This window comes from Callospermophilus lateralis, chromosome 6, assembly GCF_048772815.1.
Source record: "Callospermophilus lateralis isolate mCalLat2 chromosome 6, mCalLat2.hap1, whole genome shotgun sequence".
Taxonomy (NCBI): domain Eukaryota; kingdom Metazoa; phylum Chordata; class Mammalia; order Rodentia; family Sciuridae; genus Callospermophilus; species Callospermophilus lateralis.
In genome coordinates this window covers 94,286,896-94,304,430 of record NC_135310.1, presented here as the reverse complement: position 1 = coordinate 94,304,430, position 17,535 = coordinate 94,286,896, and positions in this window count along the sequence as shown.

Below are 17,535 nucleotides of genomic sequence, written 5' to 3'. Positions count from 1 at the left end.
ACTTAGTCAATAACTAGCTTTGAGTGTATATACAAATAGATAAGGAATAATGAGCAAATCATAGTGTTGAGAAGGATTCCAAAGCTTAAACAGGGTTCAGTATGAACAATATTCATTAGTAATTTTTCCCATTGACATGGAAACATGATGAATAGGCTTTGCATGTCATATTTGTCATGAGTTAAGTGTAATGACAAAGTAATAAAACATGTTAGTCTTCAATACTAACATTTATCAATCTAGTTTCTTAATAATATGAATTAAGTATTATCCTTTTAACTCATAAAAATTTTAGACTGCTAATATCCACTCCCTGAGATCATTATTTCATACATAAGGGCCAGGGTTCTTGATCAACTGTTATTTCCATGAGTGTGATGGCAGTGAAATGATAGTTTTGAACACATTATTTGTAGCATGCTTTCTGTTCTCTCAAAATCCCTGAAAATGCCAAGCAAATAGTTAATGGAAGAAATATAATGCCACAATTTGTAAAAATGTAAGGGGTTAGTGCAATTGCTAATTCTTTTTATGAATTCTTGTTATAAACAAACCAACAAATAAATTTTATTTTACTCAAATAATTATCCAGATAGTTTATGCAACCCCAAACATGGAGAACTCAGGATGTCCATATGTACTTAAGAAGATTTTAAGGGTCAAACTACTTTATATATGGATCCCACCAGCCAGACCTAGTTTTGCAATTTGAGATGAACCCAAGTATTTCTAAACTCTTATTCATAAGCAGTATTCATATTTTGTACATTCAAAGCAATCTTTTTCTTTAATATGCCCTGCATTTGTGCTTTCTGTCCATTGTCCATCTGAAGTGTCCAATAATTTGCTGGTGATAATCACAATGGTCTTCCCCCAAGTTCAAACATAGTTTTACATACTCTAATCAATTTTACATCCATTAAGATTGCTGTTAGGAAAATTCTTAGATTTCAGTATGATATAGTAGTTAATATGTAGATTTGGCTTGAGACAAAAATTGATATGAATTCTGGTTCTGTTACTTAGATGTCTGAAATTAGGTACATTGTTACATATAAATGGAAGATAAAGAATTTTTCAGAAAGTATGTTTAATTCATTTTGTTTTCAGAAAAAAATGCTGAAAAGATAATAGAAAATTTGTTGATAGCTCTTGAATAAAAAAAAATTCACTTTTAATGTGTTAAGTTATTTATACTGCAGGAAAATACTTAAAACAAGTTAGAAATACATTTGCAATTGTTTGGTGAGTCACTAGTTCTTTAATTCTCAATGCAGAAATCCCCTTATTATTTAATATATATATATATATATATATATATATATATATATATATATATATATATATATATCTTTAGTTGTAGATGGACACAAGTCTTTATTTTTATGTGGTGCTGAGGATCCAACCCAAGGCCTCACACATGCTAAACAAGCGCTGTACCACTGAGCCACAACCTCAGCACCTGAATTTCTGATTTATTGCTTTCAGTTCTTGACCTGATTTTACACAGTCTCATCTGTCTCTTCATCAACAAAGCTGATTTTGTTTGGATGGAATATACTTGCCAAAGTACTGCATTTTTTTTCCCTCCCTGACCTGACCTTGTAACAAAATCCTGAACAATTAACTTTTAGCAGGTTTTTTTTTTTTTTTTTAATGATCACTGGGAACTCAAGGAAATCGAATGTGGAATGTGGAAAGTCAGTTGGTATATGCAATTTTGTCTTTATTTTTGGCCTGGCAAACAAATGTCGTGGTGTGAACCCAGCTACTGTTTTATCACCCTGAGGTCAGCAGGAGAATGGTCACTTAATGATTGAAGAGAACATATGTGGAAGTTATTGAAAAATCAGTACTGTTATTTCTGTTCTGAACTGTTTAAATATACTTTTTAAAAAAAATATATGTTTATTTTATTTATTTATATGTGGTGCTGAGGATCAAACCCAAGGCCTCATGCATTCTAGGCAAGTGCTCTACTGCAGAGGCACAACCCTAGCCCCTATATATACTGTTTTGATATTAAAGAGAAATGCAAAATTCTTTCAAACATTATTTTTAAAAATTTCTCTTACTTAGATTCTAATGCATTGATTTATTATCCTCAAGAGTAGCGACTCAAATAAAAATGGTTCCAACATTGGTGTCACAAATTCTTTAATTTTTCAATGGAACACTTTCTGGGATATAGATATTTTTCTTTAAGTGCTGAATATTTTTAGGGAAGAATGTATTGCCAGTTAATTTTGGTGCAAAAACATGAAGGAAAACTTTCAGTGAGTAAGGAAGTGATGAAGACTCTGGAGAACACTGTAACACATATTTGACAAAATACTTTCTACAAAATTCTAAATCTAATGACATCCTTTAAAATTTTAGGGAAAAACACATTGTTTTTTGGATACTATTGGGACTTTAAGGGGGACAATGATAGGAGGTAAGCATTGACCTGTTTCTTGAAGAAGGTTTAGCATTTCTGAATTCACACACTGAAGTAATACTCTATTGTGAGAGTCAAAAAAAAAAATGCCTCCTGGTTTATGCTCCATCTCTGTTCCTCCTTCTTCCATTTTTTTTCTCCCACACTCCCCTCTTAAAATACTGGATCAGGTGGAATCTAATCTAATTCTGCCCTGAGAACCAGTGCAACTTGCACAGTATACCTGGATCAGGAATTCACTCCTAGTCACAAGAATTTGTTTTTACTCTTCTGTGATGAATCCAGAGGATCAACTCAGACAACTTTAGTAGGGGCAGGTAACATGACACTGAATGAACCCTCTTAAGAATCTTCAGGGGTTAGACATTTATTCATTTATATAGGTTCTCTTGGTTTAAAGGTCTGAGAATTTGTGATTTGGCTCACTTAGCTTTTAGTTACCCCAATAGTGTATAGTGGTCAGAGTTGAGCCAAGGGCCTGCATCTGCTGCCTCAGAGTACTGGTACCCACATCTTTTCATTTCCTCTGATAACATTTATAATGGGATGAGGGTTTCCATAAAGAATCTCATAAAGTGAGAACCCTGTCTCTATAGTAGGGCTAGATATAATCCTAATAAAGCAATTGGCAACATTTGGTCCTAGTGTTGGTAGGTTTTCTGTCACTATATGCTTAGTTGTAACTTGTAAGCAATCTTCATCTCCTTTGCCATCAGCTGTGAATGCCTGGCCATGTGTGACTGTGCTTTGGTTATAAATTTCCTGCCAGGTGTTTAAGACTAAGCTTGTCAAAATGACTTTGCTCCTATCTACTGGTAAGAGTCAGCTAAGATTCTTCAGGGGGTTATTACTGGGGACAAGTGAGAAGTCTCTTAGCTCCTCTAGCTTTCTATACCAGTTGTGCCATATGCCAGAATGGGTCAGGTTCTTGCTGACCACATGGCATTAGGGACATTTCCTTCTCCAATGACAATCCTTTTTGCAGAATGTGCACTGGTTGCCTTCCTTTCTCCAGAGTTCCTTTTATCCCCTGACTGGGAGGTTATATGACCAGAGTTGTAAAGACCTTAGAGATAGAAGTTTTATCATTCCCTGGGTTCTAACTGATCTCAGAGGCAAGAGTCAACATACTGTGTATTAGCCCTGTAACTTTTTAAAATTTGTTTTGAGTTTAAACATCTAATAGTTCAGTTTCACCAGTCTTACTGTAGTAATGGATTCTATTTTAAATGTCTATAATTTTATAGTAATTTATCTCTTCCATTTAATTGGGGTTAGCATAAGAACTGAAAGTCAACCTTTTATTCTGTCCTACAGATGATGCCTTATTATTTTGAATTAACTCAGGTTAAATTGTACTTCTGTAATGCATAACAGACAACAGTTATAAAGCTAAGGAAAATACAAAATGGAATTAATAAGAGTCATATACCAAGAAACATGTTTATAGCTTCAATCCTGTTCTTAGTCATATTATTATCTCCCCTATTTATTTTGAGATCACAGTACTTTTTATAACAAAAACATATCCTTTGAATTTAACTTTAAGTGAACTTAAGTATAGCTTAGTTTGGAGTCATCCTAACATGGAATAAAGTGAAAGAGTTTTAAGTCAGATGAGGTGGTCTTTTTACAAATCACAGTAAGTTGTTTTATTTCTGAAACTGATCTTTGTCTCTTAAATAGCATTTTACAGATTTCTCATATATTGTTTTCTGAGCCTATGTGTTTATCAATTAACACAATTAAACGTTTCAACTGAAACATGAATCAAACAAAAGCTAAGAGAGCTCCCAACTGTCTTTTTGTAGGACAGTGGAAAAATGATTTTATGTTCCACATTGTCAACCTGTAAACAAACCAAACTCTCCTTTTTACCTTTTTAACCAAAAATACATTTAAATTCCTATCCCATCCCAGCACAAAGGAGTAACACAACATTTTATATATAACTTATTGATGACAGGCCATTTTAAACCAATTACAAAATATTAAATGATATAAATAAACTTCTAACTAAATTTGTTATTTCTATACAAGTGTGAAAGAGAGCACCCCTACAAACAACTTGATTTTGGAGAACACCAGCTTGGTAAAAATCTCTAAATAATTTGTAGGACATATGGATATCTACTAATAATCAGCATCACAATTTTACTGAAAATGTACTTATATTAACCAAGGTTAATTTTAAAGAAAATTTAGAATTTATGCTATAGTGTAATAAACTAAAATAACAGTTGTTTGTTTCACCAGAGTTGTACAAACCTTACTTTCTTTAAGACTAGTTCCACTAAAGAATAAAACCTAACAGACACAAGAAATTATCTTGATAGATAAGAGCAGATCAATGTTTTAAGAAATCCTTGTTACCTCAATACACAGAGGATTAAACTTTGATTTATATCAGTACATTGATATTTGACATTAGGAAAAACCTTATATAAGATCAGCTGTTTGTGATAATTACAGCTAACTTAATTACATACAAAATTTCTTGAGATTTATCTTCCCCAAGCCTTGGAAAACTTACTTTGACATTGCATTGCATATGCATACTTTACCATAGAAAAACATTTAGTTTTTCATCCAAAAATATTTGTTTTTCCTTCTAATTGTTATACTAAAATATATTTTTATACAAAAACCTTTTATGTCTCTTTGTTAGTTGCTTTTTCTTAAATTTACATTTTGAAAATAATCTCAGTTCATTTTGGGTAGATCATATGTCTCTAGAAATTTGTTGATGTCTTTTCCTGCCTAGGAGTCTTCAAAGGAGAAAATTCCCCTTCCCAACCCCACCCCTCCACCTCCTTTCTCTTTTCTAGTGTGGATGAGAATTAACCCTTGGACAACTGACCTCTGAATAAGAACAGTAGAAAGAAAAACAGAGGTCAGTAGCTTAAGTTAGAAAAAATAAGAATAATATGTGTAAAAACAGGGTGAATTCATTACAAAAACATGAGCTCAGAAAAGATATGGACTGAAAGAAGAGCCTTGCCATAATTAATCTAGTAAAGAAACATGTGAAACATCTGTATCAGACCAGAATACACCTTTGCATTATAGTAGAGTCAGTCTAGATATTTAAAGAATACGGAAGCCTGTGAATTCCTCAGAAAAGGTTTTAAAGAAAAAGAAAACTTGTACTTATTGGATCTTTCCATGTCACCCCTATACTCACCTGGAGTGAACAGGAAAATGGCAGGAAATATAGCATCCCAGAATGTTTCTGGATCCATCAGGCTTTCTTATGAAGATGAACCCTGCATCTTGGGTGCAATGACTGTCTTGTCCCAAAGCAGAATACAGACCTTGTAAATGTCCTTAAAAGGTTCAAGACTTGGTCTAGCTGGCCTTTCCAGATCCCATCCATCTGTCTCTCCTGCTTTCTAACATTAAGGATAAATTTGTTAGAATTCTAGAGAATAAGAAGAGATAAAATTTTTATGTCCCTGCAGCTTGAATTTAAAAATTACACTTATTTTTCTCTGGTGTCAAATTAATTTGGGTACCTGCTCCTGTATCGCTTTGTTTAGAAACCCCTTAGGGGGCCCACTTACTCCGAATAGAGGCCAAACTATTTCACAGAAGGCCTAGAGATTTGGGGGAGTAAACTTAATTCAATAGTCTCCAGAATATTCTTTTTAAAGTTTTTCAACATATATTTATTTGCTCGGCCCATCTCATTCAGTAACATTTACTTGCATTTAAAAAGCATCTCCAGCACACTGTTGAGCCCCTTAGAGTTGCAGTTTCATCTTGCATTATCAAGACTACTCAGGCAAACTCTGAGAGGTGATCAGGCTCCTTTTGCCACTTAAGGGGAGGTCTACCTCTTGTTCCCTATTTTCTATTATTCTGACAGGTGGTGATCCCTGTACTGGTTCCTGGACCTCACCAGGTTCCTATGTGCTCCTGGAGTTCTTGCCCCAGCACACGGGGAGGGCTAGTCCCTTACAGATCAATTGGTCCACTGGTACCTGGTGAGGTCACCCTCTCATTCCAAAGATCCATGCCCAACCACTAAGGGAGGTAAAATCATTGTCTCCACATTCCAGATAAGCCCTTCAGAAATGTTGCAGAATTCTTGCAGAGAGAGAGACAGGATACACCATGGTTTAGTAGAAAGCATTGTTTATTACTACTGGCATTGGTTTAGCAGATTCTTATCCAAAGGTCAAACAACCAATTCAGGTGTTGCCTTATATACCTCTTGTTCCTCTATTCATGCTAGATCTTTGTCTCCCAAATAAGGTAATACACACTCTGATTGTGCACTCTATTTCTGTAGTATAGAGTTGCAACAGTGTTACAAGAGAGTAGAGAAATGTGCACATTGATACTAATGGTACCATGTTATCTTTCCTTTATTCTGGGAAAGTCCCAACCATAGAAAAATTACAGATACTTTTGACCCTTCTCTTCCTTACTAGGTACCTACTCCTTTATGTTAATACTATATATTATCTATTTCCCCCCACAAACCCCCACATATCTTTAACATTCATTTCTTTTTTTTCTAATTTTTAAATTTTTTAAAATTTATTCTAACTTGTTATACATGGCAGCATAATGTATTTCAATTCAGAATACACATATAGAGCAGAAATTTTTATTTCTCTGGTTGTACACAAAGTGCCGCAGTCCGGCTGCAGCAAAATAACCGGGGGGTGACGAACTACTTGTGTAGATTGATGCAGCAGGAGTAGGAGCCGTTTATTGTAGGACAGGATTACACAGCTTATCTAATTAGCATAAAATAGATACAGCAGTCAACCAATAAGGAATCTCCACACTTAATGGCTCGCTTTTGTTACTTCACAAACCACTCCCTCTGGCATTTTGCCAGGCACCATGCAGACTTGTTTGTAGACTCTAACATTTCTTTGGCAAAATACCAGGTGCCATCCTGACTTGTTTACAGACCTTAGCAACAAAGTAGAGTCACACCGTTGGTGTGTTCATAAATGTACTATGGTAATGATGTCCATATCATTCCACAGTCTTTCTTACCTCTATGCCCCCTCTATGTAAAGTTCCTCCATTCCTCCCATGCTCCCCCACCCGCATTGTGGATAAGCATCCACATATCAGAGAAAACATTCAGCACTTGTTTCTTTGGGATTGCCAAATTAACTTATATTCTCCAATTCCATCCATTTACCTGCAAATGTCATGGTTATATTCTCTTTAATGCTGAGTAATGTTCCATTGTGTCTATATACCATGATTTCTTTATCCATTCATTTACTGAATGGCATGTAGTTTGGTTCCACAATTTAGGTATTGTGAATTATGTTGCTATAAACATTGATATGGCTATGTCCCTGTAGTATGCTTTTTTTAAGTACTTTGGGTACAAGGCAAGGAGTGGGGTAGCTGGGTCAAAGAGTGGTTCCGTTCCCAGTTTTCCAAGGAATCTCCATACTGTTTTCCAGATTGGCTGCACCAATTTTCAGTCCCACCAGCAATGTATAGTCTACTGTTTTCCCCACATTCTCACCAGCAGTTATTGTTTGTATCCTTAAGAGCTGCCATTCTGACTGGAGTAAGATGAAATCTTAGAGTAGTTTTGATTTGCATTTCTCTAATTGCTAGAAATGTTGAACAATTTTTCATGTTTGTTGATTAATTATATATCCTCTTTTGAGAAGTGTCTATTCAGTTCCTTGGCCCATTCATTGATTGGGTTATTTGTGAGGTTTCGTTTTGGTGTTAGGGTTTTTGAGTGCTTTATATATCCTAGATTAGTTGCTCTATCTGATGTGCTTGTGGTAAGGATTTGCTCTCATTCTGTAGGCTCTCTATTCACCTCACTGATTATTTCTTTTGTTGAGAAGATACTTTTTAGTTTGAATCCATCCCATTTATTGATTCTTGGTTTTGACAGAACAAAAAGTTGGTTTTTTGAAAAATAAATAAAATTGATAAACTCATACCCATGCTAACAAAGAGAAAGAAAGAGAAAACTCAAATTTACTAGCATCCATGATGAAAAAGGAAATATTACAACTGATGCTACAGAAATACAGAAGATAATTATAAATTATTTTGAAAATTTGCACTCCAATAAAATAGAATATATCAAAGGTATTGACAAATTTCTAGAGGCATATGATATGCCCAAACTGAATAAGGATGATATACATGATTTAAACAGATCAATTTCAAGAAAGGAAATAGAGGAGTCCATCAGAAACCTACCAACCAAGAAAAGCCCAGGACTGGATGATACACAGCTGAGTTCTACAAGACCTTTAAAGAAGGACTAACACCAGTAGTTCTCAAACTGCTTCATGAAATAGAAAAAGAGGGAATACTTCCAAAAATATTCTATGAGGCCAATATCACCTTGATTCCAAAACCAGACAAAACACATCAAAGAAAGAAAAGTTCAGACTAATATCTCTAATGAATATAGATGCAAAAATTCTTGATAAAATTCTGGAAAAACAAATTCAAAAACATATCAAAAAGATTGTGCACTACGATCAAGTGGGGGTTCATTCCAGGGATGCAAGCTTGGTTCAACATAAAAAAATCAATAAATGTAGTTCATCACATCAATAGATTCAAAGATAAAAATCATATGATCTTCTCAACAGATGCAGCGAAAACATTTGATAAAATACAGCATCCCTTCATGTTCAAAACTCTAGAAAAACTAGGGATATCCGGAACATACCAAAACTTTGTAAAGGCTGTCTCTGCTAAGCCCCAGGCAAACATCATTCTAAATAGAGAAAATCAAAAGCATTCCCTCTAAAAACTGGAACAAGACAGGGATGCCCTCTTTCACCACTTCTATTTAACATAGTTCTTGAAAATCTAGCCAGAGTAATCAGTCAGACAAAATGAAATAAAAGGATATGGACAGGAAAAGAAGAACGAACACAAATTATTGCTATTTGCTGACTATATGACTGTACACCTACAAGACCCAAAACATTCTATCAGAAATCTCCCAGAGCTAATACAGGAATGCAGAAATGTAGCTGAATATAAAATCAATACTCATAAATCAAAGGGATTTCTGTACATCAGTGACAAATCCCTAGAAAGAGAAACTAAGAAAACTGCCTCATTTACAGTAGCCTCAAACAACAACAACAAAAAACAAACAAACAAACAAACAAAAAAAATCACTCGGGATTAAATTTAACAAAAGAGGTGAAAGACCTCTACAATGAAAACTAAAGAATACTAAAGAACTAAATTAAAGAAGACCTTAGATAAATAACTAGACTACCAAAAGCGCTATAGAGATTCAATGCAATCCCAATCAAAATTCCAATAACATTCCTCATAGAAATAGAAAAAGTAATCATGAAATTCATCTGGAAAAATAAGAGACCTAGAATAGCCAGAGCAATCCTTAGCAAGAATAGTAAAGCTGGTGACATTACTTTTCCAGACCTTAAACTGTACTACAGAGCAATAGTAACAAAAACAGCATAGTATTGGTACCAAAAGAGACCTACAGACCAATAGTGCATAATAGAGGACACAGAGACTAACCCACATATCTATACTTATCTTATATTAGACAAAGTGCCAAAAAAGTATATTGTAGAAAAGATAGCCTTTTCAACAAATGGTGCTGGCAAAACTGGAAAACCACATGTAACAAAATGAAATTAAATCTCTACCTTTCACCATGCACAAAACTCAACTCAAAGTGGATCAAGGACCTAGGAATTAAGCTAGAGACCTTGTGCCTAATGAAAGAAAAAGTAGGCCCAAATCTCTATCATGTATGATTAGGTCCCAATTTCCTTAATAAGACTCCTATAGTGAAAGAATTAAATATAGTCAATACATTTTGATTGTCTAAAAGGAATTTTAAATTCTACCAAAAAAAAAATATTCTTCAGTTTTACCATCTGGCTTTTGATTTATCAAATCATGTTCTTTATGTTCTTAAAAAATAAATAGCTGAACTAAAATTATCTAGTAGATGCTTGAATTTGTGAATTCTCTATTAATTTTTATTTTAACAATTGCGGCACAAATGGAATTGGCATTTTTCTTTGTATGTAGCAGATAGCAAGGTAACAAGACAGAGAATGACAGAAAAGAAAGATGTAAGTACTAATTAATTATAGGATCTTAGCATGTTTGGAAGCATGAATTCATAAAATAATCTTACGTAGTTAAGATAATCTTAGAACCCCTAGCTACAAAATTGGAGAAATGCAATATGATAATAAATTATGGAAATGTCCTATGAACATTTTAAATAACATTGTTCCATATTTTTATATAGCACTCATTTCAATTAAATTCTTCTTAGATAGATGTTAGTCTAGTAAAGTAACTTAATAATGAAGTAGATATAGTGAAACTATAATGTTAAGATTAGTACAACATTGTGTACATCCACAAGACTAGAATCCCAATTAGAATAAGACATATTCCATGTTTGTTTATCAAGATAGACTCTACTATCATGTATGACTAAAAAGAACAAATAAAATTTTTTTAAAATAATATTTCCTATTACATTGAATCATTTTCTCACTATCAATATGCCAGTGTCAGTATCTTTTAATTTCTATAATTAAAGTTTCAAATGCTTTGCCATTTTTTCCAGTCTGTTTTTGGAAAGTTTGACATTAAAAGTAAAATAAAAAATGAACTTTTCCCCAGCTCTGGATGTTATTTCTGGTATTATCAAATTAATAAAAATGACTATCAAGCCTTTACCTTTTGAAAAAAAATTGTATTTGTTTCTTTTTCAATTGATATTGCATCTTATTATTTCAAACTATTTCCTATTTGTTAAAGAACTGATAAAGACAATTAAAGGTATTTAGTTTATTTATTTCTCCTGGTGTTACATATATCATAAATTTGAATTACTCATGAGCAGAATTATAGAGGATGTCATTTGAAAAGAAAACTTAGGATCTTTTCTCTTGTATTTTAAATAAAATGGTAGTTTTGCAGTCATCACAACTGACTTTTCTATTGAATATATTATTTTACTTTTTAAATATTAAAAAAAACTATAAATATATTTGCTTCATGTATGTATAATATGGGACATAATTATAAAATTAATAATATTTTTATTAAAGTTATAATTTGCACATTTCCAAATTCATCTCCAACAGTTGCATGCTTTTATATCTGGTAGTGCTTTGGTGATGTTTGAACATTCAATAAGTTTTATGTTATACACACAGAACAGAGAGTGGATTTCAAAACTAAAAAAAAATATAATGATATATGTACAACTTAATATATATCACCCTTGGTAAGTCATACTACCCTGTAGTAACTAAAGTATATCTCTAAAATTATTCTTTCCTGTCTAGGCTATTATTCCTTGGCTAACCAAGATATCTATTCAAAAATAATCTTCATAATGACCTTTTCATTACCACATTATTTCAAATTTCAAACACATTTCTATCTTACCTTTTTTTAACTTGATATTTCTTCATAGCATGTTGTAAATAAAATTGTATTGTCACCAAACCTGGCCCATTTATTTGGGGAATTGTCTCTGGCTACTACGACAATGCTGGTGCAGTTTTATGTTGTTGTCATAGAAATCATGTGACCAGCAGTGGCTAAAGGAATATTTACTCTCTGGTTCTTTACCCACAAGAGTTTACCACTTAACAACATAAAAAATTCACGGATTTATTATGGTTACTCTTTGTCTCACCCCACTAGATGGAAAATCCCCCATAAGCAGAGATTTTGTCTTTTTTTTCTTTTTATCACTTCTATATCTCTATTGCATATTACTACTGCTTGCCACACAACAGGCATGTAATATTAATGTAAAATGGAATGAATTAATTAAAAGCTGATATTTTTTGATAATTTCTCTCTTCACCAATTAATATTTGTTTAAAAGAAAGTGTGGCATTTTATTAAAATAATCATGTACAAAATTAAAAGATAAGAACTAGTGTATAAAATTATTTATAATAGGCACTATAAAGGGTGACCAGTTGATCATAATGAAAAATTAATTATAAATTTTCAAATAATATATGATAGGACTTTTTAATATTTATAAACATGTAGTGTATTTTATTTTTATGCTGAACTACTACAAATCCACTGACAGAAAAGTAGAAGTATTTTAACTCTTTGAAAATAAAAGTAACAATACATATTGCTATGCATCTTTTAAAGAAACCAGAAATGAGAAAAAATATTTAGCATGTGGAAGAAACATAGAAGAAATAGGCTGCTTCATTTTAGTGTCATAATAGACAAGGAAAATAATGTGAAGAATTGTCAGACTTGAACAAATAATATTAGAAAATGGATTTCAAAAAGGTCACACAAATGTGACATACAATTTCAACAGACATTAGGTTTGATGATAACTTAAAATAAATGGGAAATTGTGTTGAGGAAATTCTGATAAAACAATATGAGGCAATATTCTTGAGAAAGAAAAGAATGCAGGTCTCAAAAAATATGAGTAGTTTCTCAAGTTATTGGTTACAATAAAAGCTTATTTATAAAAATTATCAAATATTTTCATTTAGGTAAGACTGAGATGAGATTTTAAAAATAATGAAAGCTAAAAATGCATGTTATAATTGCTAAGTGTCAAAAGAAAAATGAGTGATGACAAAATTATATTGTTACATTGTATGCATGTAAGAATATATAACAACAAATCTCTAATGTATGCAACTATAATGCACAAATAAAAATATGGAAAAACAAAAATGGAAAGAATTTTGCCTATTGAGAGGAGAAGGTGGTATCATTCTCTATATTGAAAATAAGAAGGGGAAAAATTCCTGACTTTACTCTAACATATTGGGTTTCCAGTTCTAAGGAAAATTCTATGATAGTGATTGTCCTGCAGGATGATTTTGGGGAAGTTATTTTGAGAATGGAACACTATAAACAATTGAGCTAAGGAACTCAAACAATGGATTGGGTTCTAAAGCACTTTAAACAGACAGTACAGGATGCCCTGGAGTTGCAATCACCCATCAGAATTGCCCCAAATTTTGGGGAAACTCTCACACCATTTTACTCTCCTATTTATTGATCAACCAGTTGAGAGGCACCCACAGAAACAGTACTCAGGTGGATCATGGCAGAGTTCCTCAGAAGAGTAATGCACAAATTGGATCTAAGAATAGGAATGTCTTTTGGCAGCAGATAATAAGGTATGTTGATAAGGCAGGGGTCTACTTTTGAAAGGACATCTGAGTAGTACCTCATAATGTCAAGTAATATCTGAATGGGTTCCAAGGGTAAGTTTCCCATAGATCCAAGTGGGTCTGTCTTGTTGAATTACTTAGATGAAATGTAACAGAACAAGTAATAGTCCTTGGATCTAGTCTTAGGACCACAACAAAACAATTGTTATCTCCATCCTCTGCTCTCAATTCCTTATTTTCAGCCCTTTTTGGGGACCTAATGGTTGCACCACAAATATCATCCCTGAAGTTTCTAGGATGTTGGGTACCAGTCTTTCTTAGCTTAGTCTTAGTTCACCATTCCATTTGTTCTTTCTGTTCATGTTTCCTATACATTTTTTGGTAGTAAATGTATCCATCATTGGAAGTGGGGTATTGAAGCTACCAATCTATTATTTTTATTTATCTGTTTCTGCCTTTAATTATCTGTATTTCTGTTTTAATATGCTTAAATAGTTGTGGGGTTTTTTTTGTATCTTCATGAAAACAGATATGTTTACCATTTTTCTATATCCTTCTTAAACTTGTAACATTTTGTTTTAGTCTATTGTGATAAATTATTGTCATTTCAGTTCTTTATAAGAGGAAAAATGTCTTTGACAGAAACTTCAGTAGACTAAGACCATCCAAGGAAATTATCAATAAACTTAAAAATGAGTCACTAAATATTACTCATATTGAAACACAGAAAGATAAGTAATGGAAGAAACAGGAAAAAAAAAACTTGAAAATCTACAGATAGCTGTGAATCAATATCAAATATAAAATATACATGGAATTGAGTCCCCACAAGATGGGAAGGAATTTTTCTTTCCTTTTTATTCTTCTTTATGCTTTTTTCTTTCATGATCTATCTGATTTTGATCCTTTCCCTTTTTTTAAGAAGTTTTTTTTTAAGAGAGAGAGAGAGAGAGAGAGAGAGAGAGAGAAGAGAGCGAGAATTTTTTAATATTTAATTTTCAGTTTTCAGTGAACACAACATTTTTATTTTATTTTTATGTGGTGCTGCGGATCGAACCCAGTGCTGTGCGCATGCCAGGCGAGTGCATTACAACTTGAGCCACATCCCCAGCCCCCTTTCCAGTTTTCAATCTTTTTGTTATTGATATATGTAGAATTGTGCATAGTAGGTTGTCAGGTTATCTTTCCTGTTTCACCAGTTCATTGATGTCATTCCATTGTCCTCTAATTTACATAGTTTTAAACTAGAAATATTCTGTTTCTGACAACTTTTCACTTTACATGATATTGTTTTTTTCAATATTCATTCAAGAAATTTTGGATTTTTTTATAGAAGTGATAGAGTTAGATGACTTTTTTTGCAATAGATGTCAATCTTCATTTTTTTTTTTTTTTTAGTTTCTTGGATCTTTAGTAATATTTTTTTAAATCCTCATTCTTTTTGTCTTCTTTATTGCTTCTTTTTATTGGTTCTACTGTCATGTTCTACATGACAGGAGAATCCATTTTGATAAGATTATAAAATCATGGAATATATGCTTTTCTAATTATGACCCCATTCTTGTGAGTGGGCCTGATGGTGGGATTCACTCAGGTATTTTTATAAGTTTACATAGGAAAATTATGTTAGATTTATTCTATTCTACCGTTCTACCTATTCCTATCCCCACTCCTTTCATTTTGTTCCCTTTTGTCTAATCTACTGAAATTCTGTTGTTTCCCTCCCCATATTTATTGTGGTTCAGCTTCTACCTATAAGTGAAAACATTCAACCTTTGGCTGGGGATTGGCTTATCACAAGAGTCATCATATCCATTCATTTACTGGCAAATTTCATAAGATCATTTTTTTATGGCTGAGTAATATTACACAATTTCTTTAACCTTTTATGTGTTGATGGGCATCTAGGTTCATTCCACAGCTGCCTTAAACATTCATGTGGCATCCCTAGCAATTAAAGAAATGCAAATTAAAACTACACTGAGATTTCAACTCACTCTGGTCAGAATGGCACTTATCAAGAATAGAAGTAACAATAAATGTTTGCCAGGATGTTAGGAAAGGGAATGCTCATATATTGTTTGTGGGACTACAAATTGGTGCAACCCCTGTGGAAAGCAGAATGGTGATTCCTAAAAAAATTAGAAATGGAACCACCATTTGACCCAGTAATCCCACTCCTTGGTATATATGCAAAAGATTTAAAATCAGCATACTACAGTGACACAGACTATATGTTTTGCAATAATTTCCTTTCATCTTTTTGGGATTCAATTCTACATATACTGTATACTTGACAGTGATTTGCAGCTCTCTGTAGACATCTTAAGTTTTTTTTCTCCTGTTTCTCACCTTTTTATTTGTTTATTTATTTTTGCTTTGTTTTTAAGTATGAGTAATATTTAGTGACTCATCTATAAGTTCACTGAAGCATTAAATTCATTAAGGCATTTTTTATTTTACAGCATTTGCATTTGATTTCCCTTTTAGTTTTTATCTTTTTTCTCAAAGTGCCTACCAAATCTTCCATGTATTTACTTAGAGCCATTGACATGATCATAATTATTTTAAATTCTCTATCAAATAGTTTGAATATAATTGTTATCTGTAGGTAGCTCTAGTTATTTTGTAACTTTTAATGACTTTTTACTTTCTTTTTTATTATATCTTCTTGTTGTGGTCATGAAAAGCTGGATATTTTGAGTAGGACAATATAAACTGGGGTAAACAGCTTCATGACTGAAAATGGACGCCCCTCTTCTACTGAAACTTCAGTGCATGGCTTTAAGCTAATCTAATTGAGGATTAGTTGTGTCAGTGGTGTGTTTTTTTGTGTTTTTGTTTTACTTTTGGTTGGCATAATTATCCTTAGTGAAACCTACATTTCCAGTTCCTATAACCAAATTGTGCTTATGGCACAAATTGATTTTTCAAAGAAATATCTGTTATAGCATACAATTTAAATCTTGCTTTTGTGTGCACCTCATGCATTCTCTTGTTCCTTTCCTGTCTTTCCAGGAGTAATTTGCAATTGCATCTTATTCCTTTCAGGAGTTCATGCTCTGTTCTGATTAGACTCAGTCTTAGGTGTATCTGTGGTCATGTCTCAGTACAGTGATTTATTTTTTTCTCATTCTCCAAAAACTGTGAACAAGATGTGTGTTCTGCTTTTTCCTTAAGACTTATATTTTTCACTTTTTTCCCCCCACTGTTAGGGTCTGTAAACAAGTCAGGATGGCGCCTGGCAAATGTTAGGGTCTGTAAACAAGTCAGGATGGAGCCTGGCATTTTGCCAGAGGGAGTGGTTTGTGAAGTAACACCAGCAAGCCATTAAGTGTGGAGATTTCTTATTGGTTGACTGCTGTATCTAGTTTATGTTAATTAAGATAAGCTGTGTGTAATGGTATATATACCCCTCCTGTCCTACAATAAATGGCTCCCACTCCTGCTGTATCAATGTACACAAGTTCTTCGTCACCCCTCGGTTATTTTGCTGCAGCCGGACTGCAGCACCCCACAAGCTTCAATTAGGTTTCACTAACACGTTAAAAAGAGCAATATTTCATGTCCTTCAATGACAGATTTCATCTTCCTTTTTCAGTACAAGTGGGGGAGAAAGTCCTGGGTATAACTACTTGCACTTTTTTGCATAATTATTATTCCTCAATCCCAGATTTCCCTTCAATGAAAACTTATTATATCTCTTTCTGATCTTATCTATGAACATTAAGAAGAATTTGTGGAGAAAGACATACAAGGGTATATGAACTTCTCCTTTTTCTGGAGCCCCATAAAAATTTATATTGATTGTTAACCTGTATTTAGCCTTTTTGAATTTTTCAAATATATTTCTTGAACTCTTACTAATGTCCACTTTCTTCTAATTCAGATGAGCAAATACTCTTTTATTTTCTCTCAATAAAAAATCATTGCTTTTGGCCA